Genomic DNA, 10,000 nt, shown 5'->3' with positions numbered 1-10,000 from the left:
TCCTTGAAAGTGGTTTTACCAAAAACATCAGAAACACAGCAGATCAGACAGTCTACAGGCTTGTCACATGACCTTCTCTCAACTTCATGTAGCAGCATTAGACATTCTGGGCTGGATTGAATACAGAGCAGTAGGCTTCGATCAGAGGGTCTTTAGCAGGCACAAATCAAAATTTAGGTGTACGGCCAACTTCGTAAGGCCTTGCTTACCTGTTGATTCTCACCTTATTCCAACTGGGGGTAACACAGCCAGTTTAAATCAACTCAACTTAATTAAAAAGATCTAGACAAATATGGATGAGTGCTTTGTGGTATATATTAGCTTGTGAATATGATGATAGTGAAACAGGTGCTATAAGCATCCCCATTCTTGTGATACACATTCACTGCCAGTGGAAAACAAGCAAGCAGATACTTAGACCTATAATATCCAGTGCCAGGGCGTTGCTTTCAGGATTTACCTGAACTTGCCGTAATTATTTTTTCTTTTCAACAACAATGTGGAAACCAATGTTCTTGATGTTATTTGATATACAATGTTTTATGTTTTTTTTCTTCTTTTATTATTATTGATATATTTTAAAACTTTTCTTTTCAGTCAAGAGTCAGTTTGAAAGTTGCATTTTGATGATTGCTTAGAAGACAGCAGACTTGAAATATGTCACGATAAACTATTGTCAGTGTTTGAAAGACCAGCATGATGGGTGTTATTTAAACAAAACAAATACAACCAAAAAATAAGATATATTTATAAAAAAGTAAAAAAAAAAGTTTCCAGAAATCATCATTAAAAAGTTTCAGTACAACAAAGCTCTCTCAGAGCACATTCTGTGGGCTTGGAGGATGAACATATAGGTGCCTCGTTGGCCATAATGTTTACCATTAGCACTGCACGTGTAAGTGAAAGTAATTCTTTGTGTTAGTGGATGCATCTCATAGAGTAGACATATCTTTGTTCCTTTGGTTGTGATGTTGTATTTTATTTGTTAGAAAAACTCACTGTGTTATTGTATATATTATATGTTTAATTCTTCCAAAGTGAGTTGGAAGATTTGGTCTTAACCAAAGACTTAAGAACACTAGTTTTTTGTGGGCATGATATTGCCCTTATTTTGGTAAATTGAAAGCGATGTTATTTAGTGTAGACAGATGTACCTCACCATGTTAAGAGCCAATAAATGCGTGTTAAAGCTGAATTTATGTTATAAAAATGGCAGCCTGTTTAAGTGGGAAAATTATTGTTAGTGTCTAGCTCTAACATCATCCATGAAATCATGCCATAAAGGTAAAGCAGATGGATTTCTATCTCTAAATTAACTAGGCACACATTAAAGAAGTAATTATTATATTTCAATCTTTAAAAAGAAATAACAAAGAAACCATAATGTAGCATAAGGCAGCTGCCATCAATGTAAAAGAAAGAGAAATCATTCTAGAGTGATGTGTTTTCTAGTTCATGATAAAATAGTTAAGGGTGTTCAAAGGGTATCTTCCTTGAGGACACACACACCATAGGAATGAACAACCAAGTGAGGGTTTGTTTAGACCTCAGACCACTCTGACTTACCCTCCAGCATGTCTTGAGAAAGGACTAGAAGACGGCAAGGTGGAGCTGCGACTCGAGTCTTGAGAGGAATGTGTAATTTAACTGTGGACTCAGGAGGTTAGATTATACATTTCCAAAATTAGCTGTTTTAACTCAGTGTCATAAGTTATACTGTCGTTTGTGTGTTCTATGATTCTGATGTGTGTGTTGAAGTGATGTTTGTTTCTTGCACAATTGTAGTTGATATTTATAAAAGTTCAGTTATAGCACAACTTGTACATATTTCCAATGTGACTTTCCTTGTATTTGATTTGTAAACGAATGCTTTTCATAGAGGTTGGTGCATTTACAATAAGGGTAGCAATGATGCTGTGCGTCACTTTTTATTTATTTGATTGTTAATAGTGATTCTTATTTATTTTTTTATGATTTTTTTTTCTAATGGGAGTTTTCAGCTGAAAGTTCTAAGTGTCATAAAGTTGGCATTAAACAGCAGATTTTTCTCTTTTCTCTTTCTTTTTTTTCCACTTTATTTTCCGAAAATCTCCTTCTGATTCACTTGCACAAAGGGAAGGATCTTCATTGTTGTCCATTAGATTGGCATGTGTTGCAACTGAGAGGCATGTCTAAGATTTTTGGGAAGTGTTATCTATATTTTGTATATATGCTATGAGAGTCACACAAACCCTCAAAAAAGAAAGAAAAGAAAAAGAAAAAGAAAATTAATGTAATTCTAAAAGCAAGGAAATAAATGCATACTTTTCTAGTAATGCTTTCATAGTGTTTTTGCCTTTAAATATTCTTTTTTTTTTGACAATATAATTTCTGTTTCATGTTTCTAAATTCTATTGTTCCTTACATAGAAAAAAGAAAACATATTAATTGGTGTAAACACATTGCCATATGAAACTTTTATTTCATGTTAGTAATTGCATTTGTTGAATTTTACAGTGGTTTTGACTTTAGACGTCAGTTATGTGTTCTGAAAGAGACAGAAAAAGAAAGTTTCAGTTGAATGATAGTCAAGCTAAATGTTTGCAAGAAATGATAGTATCCACAAATGCTGGAAAATTAAAAGATGGTGATGCCACAAAATACAGAATTTTAAGTTTCTTAATAACGGTAAAGTAAAAAGGAAAAAAGGAAAGTTGTGTGCCAGTCTAGCATAATCATCAATCTTGTGTACTTGTGCATGTTTTGTAACTCTTAAATCTGGTTTGTTCATGTTGAACAGCTTAGGGTACATGGCGTTATAGTATGGTCTGTGTGTGTTAGAGCAGTGTATGATCTCATGATCCATCTGTTTGTTCACTCTATTAACTTGTCGTACCATTCTTTGATCTACATTCTTGTATGCTCAAGTACTTGTCTTTGTGCTTTTGATTGTTAGGTAATCCAAAATAATGTTATTGCTTTTTTATTTATTTGTTAAAGTTATAAAAATGATGGTGACTATGTTGGTAAATTTAGTAATGATGATAATGATGATCATGAAGGTATATTTTTAAAAAATCATGATATTAATGATGATAATGATGATAATACTGACAAAAGGTGATCATCATAATAAAAGATGGTTACCTGAAATACGGAGAGACAAGTCTCCAGTTGGGTTTAACACTCAATTTAATAAAAACATCATTTGTGCTTTATGGATCCGTGTGCATTAAAAAAAAAGTGTAGTATTGTTACTCCAATTATTATTATTGCTCTTGCTAATATTATCATAATTATCATTGAAATTGTTTGAATCATTTTTGTCATCTATAAATTTATCAAATTTGCTTTACCATTACTTCTGCTGGTCACATGCATGAGCTGGTGTAGATGATTGTGTAATAGAAGTGATCCAAACACTTATTTAATTACAAATGAAAGAAATAAGAGACAGTAAGAACAATTACTTATTTAAAGTATCAAAATGCAAGTTTCAGTTTAGTAAATAACACCAACAGTTAAACAAAAAAGTTGAACCATTGTTATTGTGTGAGTATGTATGCATTGACCTGTAACTTAGGGCAGTTTAGTAATGATTACACTCACTGCTTCTCTGTTTAAATGAATGTGTCTTTTATTTCTTTCATGACCATGTATACTGAAAGTGTACTTTGACGAACTCTGTACCTGTCCAGACTAGGAGAAAAAAAGCAGCAACGACAAGAAAAGACACAGGCTTGACAATGACAAGGATGTCAAATGTTTTCCTTTTGAATGCAGATTTCTTTTTTCAATTTTTTTCTTTCGTGTGAACTTTAGGTCAACTCTTGGGTCACAGAGGAGATAGAACACAGTAACTTATTTTTTCTATGAAGGAGTAAACATGTGTAATGGATGATCTCTCTTATTTTTTTTCTCTTTTCTTTTGAAAAGTAATTAATTTATTAAGAACTGCAGAGCTGCCTATAACTAATTTATAGGATTTGCTGTCTTCAGGAAGCTGGTTGATAATAAAATATTGAAGAAAATTGTATTTTATTTATTACAACAATAGTATTATAAACTTCATTTGTGATATTTCTTATTTGTTTTCTATTATCAGGTAAATTGATTAGATATCTATCACTGAATTTCCCTTGTTCACTGGCATAGCACTTCACCTCTTCTTATTCTTCATCCATACTGTTCATTGGGCCATCTGTTTCTGAATAATGCCACGGCACATATATAGATCATTACTGGTACGCAGGATGAGCATATAAATATTTAAGTTTGGATTGTAGATATAAACAAAAGATCATATGCCTGCTATAATGTCAATCCATTCTAAGTTGTTTTTTGTGTTCTTGTCTGGCCTATATAGTATTTATTCAATGTGGTTCTTTTTCCAGTTTCTGATATTTCTACAAGTTCCAATAACTTTGTAATTGGAAGGGAAAATGGAAGAAATCAAGAATACTATTGTGACCTTAATTTAATAGATGCTAAAAGGCGAAAAGAGAGGAAATCTACAAATTAATCCCAATTTTACATTTTCATCCATTAGTAGACAAATTCATATATTTTTTCTCAGTCTTGATTATGGTGTTAAAGAAATACACGTCCATGGATGGTTGTGAGTTGGCTTCACTTGTGCTCTGTCATAATTTTTTTTTTTCATTGTTTATATATCATCCTGAAAATTCTCTCTTCTTTGCACCCCCGTCTTTTTTTTCATCTTTCCCTCTCACTTTAAAATATAACCAAAACTAAAGCGTGTTTTAAACCACTTGTATAAACTAGTCCACCCTATAAAAAGGTAGCCTCGTTTTCTATAGCCGTTGCCAGATTTACCGGCGACTCGTGTAAACTTGATTGCTGACAGTTTCTACTACTATAATACTACTACTAGAGTTAACAACGCTTTATGTAGTAATTTACGGAACCGAAAGTACGGTTGCTCAGTGGAACGTTTAATCCATCAGTGCTGCTGTGGCTCTTTTTGGTCGAAGTACAAGATGTAACAGCCAAATACTTGCATACCTTATAGACAACATAAGAGCCGAGGGGAATACCGGCTACTGTCAATGATACAGTAGATCCACCTGTATTGTGACAGACTGATTTCTGTAATGGCTAATCCACCAAACGAAGAGAGAGTAAACTTAGAGGCGTGAGGATTCTAGACAAGAGGGCAGAGACCCTTCGTGGAAATCCGATTCACACCCCATGCAGGGACGTAACACAGTGAGAGGATGTCTCGCCTCCATATCAAAAAATATCGTCTGCTGGTAAGGCCAGGTTGAATCTTGTCGTGTCGTTTGCTTGCCCTGCCAGCAACTACATGCATATGTTTGAAAAAACATATTGTTTCAGTAACTTCACTGGTTCCATGTTATCGGGGATGAACTAAATGAAAATTAAAAAATATCAATGATCTGAAGGAATCAACACTGATCACGGTAGCTCAACACCCGTTTAAACTTCACTAAGAATATATATATGATATATGTATATATATATATATATATATATATATATATATATATATATATATTATATGTATTATATATATATATATATATATATGTATATGTATATGTATATTAATGTAAATATGTATTTATATATATACATATGTATGTATATGTATATATGTATATATATGTATATGTATATGTGTATATATGCATATATATATATATATATATGTATAATATTATATATATATATATATTGTATATATATGTATATATATTAATGTTAAATATGTATTTTTATATATATACATATGTATTTTTATATATATACATATGTATTTATATATACATACATATGTATATATATACATATGTATGTATATATATACATAGATATGTATATATACATATGTATGTATATATATATATATATATATATATTATAATATATATATATATATATATATATATATATATATATACATATGTATAAATATATGAATATATATATACATATATATATGTATAATATGTATATATATGTAAATATATATGTTTATATATATATGTATACACATGTATATACATGTATGTATCTATATACATATATGTATATATATGGTTATGTATATATATATATATATATAATATTCATATATATATATATATGTATATATATATATATATATATATATATATATATATATATATATATATATATATATATATATATATATATATATATATATATATATATATCTATATATGTGTGTGTGTGTGTGTGTGTGTGTGTGTGTGTGTGTGTGTGTGTTTGTATGTGTGTGTATACTGTATATGTATATACACATACATCCAATCTGCATCGCAGCAGAAAAGGTTCGTTGATGTTGCTCCACTTAGTTCCCAAGGTCCGCATAGGCCACGCTTAGATTTTGGGCATGAGTAAGAACACAGAACAGCAGGCGCCCTTGCACAAGGCCCGGGTATGCCAGCGCTTGCAGGCGCAGGCAATGCCCCGCAGGGCAACCCGGATCAGCCACACGTATCCCTTGAAAGTCGCCGCTTGAACATTATAGGAGATTTTTATGTCTTAAAGACGTTTCGTGATGATCTGAACAATACATTCCCCCACTGGGTTTCTGGTTCCTGTCTTTGTCTGATTCGTAATGTGTAGTTATGCGAATTAGTTCCAAGGTCTAAATAACTATCCAGTGATGGATATGCAACCTTTAAATCTAAATCTAGAAAAAAAACACACCCTGGCGCCGGGAGGTGAAGTCTGCAAACGATGCCATCACAGACGAAAGAAACTCGCATTTTCTGCATGATTGCAGTGTTCGGACTTTAAAGCATGTGTGATTTCGAGCAGTTACTTTTTTTCTTCATTTCCTGATGCTTCAGGATGTGGCTCATTAGAGTTATCTAGTTGAGTAATCATCACCCTTTCATCATGTAAAAATTCCTGGTCGGAAATCGCGCCAAGGTGCTGCATTTCGTCATTGATGTGTAGTTAGAACTTGCGATGGAAATGTAGTGGCTTGACTGTTTTTTAAAGTCCCTAATCGGAGTAAAGCTGAGAGAGAGAGAGAGAGAGAGAGAGAGAGAGAGAGAGAGAGAGAGAGAGAGAGAGAGAGAGAGAGAGAGAGAGAGATAAATAGTTAGAGACATATTTATAGATGCAGAGAGAGAGAGGGGGAGAGTGGGAGAAAGAGAGAGAGGGACAGAGACAGAGAGAAAGAGAGAAGTAAAAAGAAATAGATCGAGAACAGAGAGAGAGAGAGAGAGAGAGATAGATAGAGAGAGAGAGAGAGAGAGAGAGAGAGAGAGAGAGAGAGAGAGAGAGAGAGAGAGAGAGAGAGAGAGAGAGAGAGAGAGAGAGAGAGAGAGAGAGAGAGAGAGAGAGAAAAGGAGAGAGAGAGAGAGAGAGAGAGAGAAAAGGAGAGAGAGAGAGAGAGAGAGAGAAAAGGAGAGAGAGAGAGAGAGAGAGAGAGAGAGAGAGATTAACAGACAGAGAGATTAATTGAGTAACAGACAAAGAGAGTCAGTCAAATAAGCCCCAAAGATCGAAGGAAGCATAAAATCGAAATCAATAGAACACATAATGGAAAAGAAGATAATTTGAGTTTCAACACACCTGAAAACAGGTTAGGCCTACCTACTCTACCTCCGCCTCTGTCCTTTGTCCTCTACCCCCCCCTCCCCCCTCCTCCTAGAGCCCAACAGCTCCTGTAACCCGACCCGGTGCTAGGGATTATCACACGTCATTTGGTGATTCTCGTCATGATAAAGTCTGGAGATTATCAACCCGTGAGTGAAGCAATTATCCTTGTTCTGGTGTTCGGTATGTAAACTCACACACACACACACACACACACACACACACACACACACACACGCACACACGCACGCACTCACTCACACACACACGCACGCACGCACACACCCCCACACACACACACCCACCCACACAACACACACACACACACACACGCACACACACACACCTGCACACAAACGCACACACAATACTCTCTCTCATAGATCAGCGGTCGGCACTCTGCGGCTCAGCAGGAGAAGCATGCGGCTCTTTTAGACCAAAGGAACTCCTGCTCCCTACTCCCAACTGTCCAAGTTATCGTAAAAAATAACAGCTTAACTTCTGTCAGAGATAACCACAACGCCATAGTGTGAGTAACCATGGCTCTGCCTCCTCTAATACTATATTAAGTAGATATAGGTTTATTTTATAACTGTTATTATGATCAATATTATTTTCTTGATCATGATTATCATCATTATTATTATCATTATCGTTATTAATATTACTACTACAATAATTATTATTATCATTATTGTTTGATTCCCATAATTATGATCATTTTTGAGTGCATTTGCTTATTTTGTTTATAGGTTCATTTAACTCCCAAATGAGATTATCGACAAAGAAAATTTAAACATAATCATATTTCCATTCATAATTTATAGTATTGCTCCTGGAACGCTGCCCTTCTGCCAAGTTTGAAGAAAATAACTCTGCAGATTCTGGGCTGTCAACTCCTGTTATAGATCAATACATATTGTTAGATTCAGCTTCTAATGGAAGTAGACCACTCAGATCTTGTTCTTGTATGAGTTAACACCCGAACAGGACCCAAACTATAAGCCTCGACCGCTCCTGATGGAGAGTACTACGTCATAAGCCAATCCGCGAACGCGACCGGATGCGTCAACTGTGCTTACAAAAACGCTTGCGAGAAAATCCAAGGTTGATTCCCGGGCGAGTTGCCGCCGAGTTTATATTGTACGAATGCTATTTTCAGCAAAGAGGTTATTACTAAGCGTGTTATTTACTGCCGAATCACATTGTTTCCGGTTGAACTTTAGTCTTAATGAAGGAGGACATATTGAAAATAAAAGTTAACAAACGGACTACCATGGGATTGTTTACCAGCAGACAGAAATCTCGCCAATATCATCGATTCATTGATCATTTTTTGCCAAGATAAAAAAACGGCCTTTTTCACTCCCCTACAAACACACATTCACTTTAGTTGAACTGAAAATGCAATGAAATTAAGATGATCATGGTCTGTGCCTCATAAACAATTATGTTTTCATGAATCTATACTATAAGTTCGCATATGACAATGATGGTGATGATGATTTGTGACAACTGTTATTATTATCATTATCAACATTATTATTGTTCTGGTGTTCGGTATGTAAACTCACACACACACACACACACACACACACACACACACACACACACACACACACACACACACACACACACACACACACACACACACACACACACATGCACACGCCTCATTAATAAGAGAGAGAGATGATGATATTGATGATGATAACAACAACAATAATAATAATAATTTTAATGATACTTATAATAATAGTAATAATAAAAAGGGGAATGATTTTAATGATACTTATAATGATGATAATAATAACAATAATGATTATAACATGATAATAATGATAACATTTATTATCAGCATCATTATCCTCCTCCTCCTCAACATCATCATCCTTGTCATCCTCATAGTCATTATCATTATCATTTTTAAATGTTATCATCCTATCATTATCATTAATATCATCAGGTGTAAACATCCATGGCCATTTACCTTGAAAAAGAAACCAGCAGACACTACACTTAAAAAAAAAAAAGAAAAAAAAAAAAAAAAAAAAAAAAACATGAACTTGCACAAACCCAGACATAAAGTATTCATTTTACACGATTTTTTTCCGGATTCCCGTTTTTAGTCTCCCGAAATTTGATTTTAACTCTCACTCGACCACAATGTTTACATTTTGAACCGACCGCATTTTCCTCTCATGATATTCTTCAGCTATTGCGAGTAACTCCATAATTATAGATTTATCCTTGGTGCCTTTTTTTATTCCTAAATACAACTTACATCACGTTGAAGAGCCACTGGTGTAGATTAAAGCTTGAAACAAGAGGGGGAGTGGGTGCCGAGGAGTAAAAACATTTTCGAAGCGCTGACGACGCGGAGGAAAGTGATTCTAAAACG

General features: G+C 34.1%; 1 protein-coding gene across 7 annotated transcripts in view; it reads left to right on the top strand.

Annotated features, from left to right (window-relative positions):
* egh (beta-1,4-mannosyltransferase egh) overlaps positions 1-4,010 on the top strand; it is a 176,805-nt gene extending 172,795 nt beyond the window's left edge. For all 7 annotated transcript variants that reach the window (XM_043007925.2, XM_086554007.1, XM_086554009.1 and 4 more), the window contains one exon: positions 1-4,010. This exon is cut by the window's left edge and continues 929 nt beyond it. The gene's annotated coding sequence lies outside the window, so the exon portion shown is untranslated.
* The last annotated feature ends 5,990 nt before the right edge of the window (positions 4,011-10,000 follow it).

The sequence above is a fragment of the Penaeus japonicus genome, unplaced genomic scaffold (assembly GCF_977035675.1).
Source record: "Penaeus japonicus unplaced genomic scaffold, GWHDUDI00000001_assembly GWHDUDI00000029, whole genome shotgun sequence".
NCBI lineage: Eukaryota > Metazoa > Arthropoda > Malacostraca > Decapoda > Penaeidae > Penaeus > Penaeus japonicus.
Note: the sequence above shows the minus strand (reverse complement) of the source record. Positions and strands in the feature narration are given on the sequence as shown.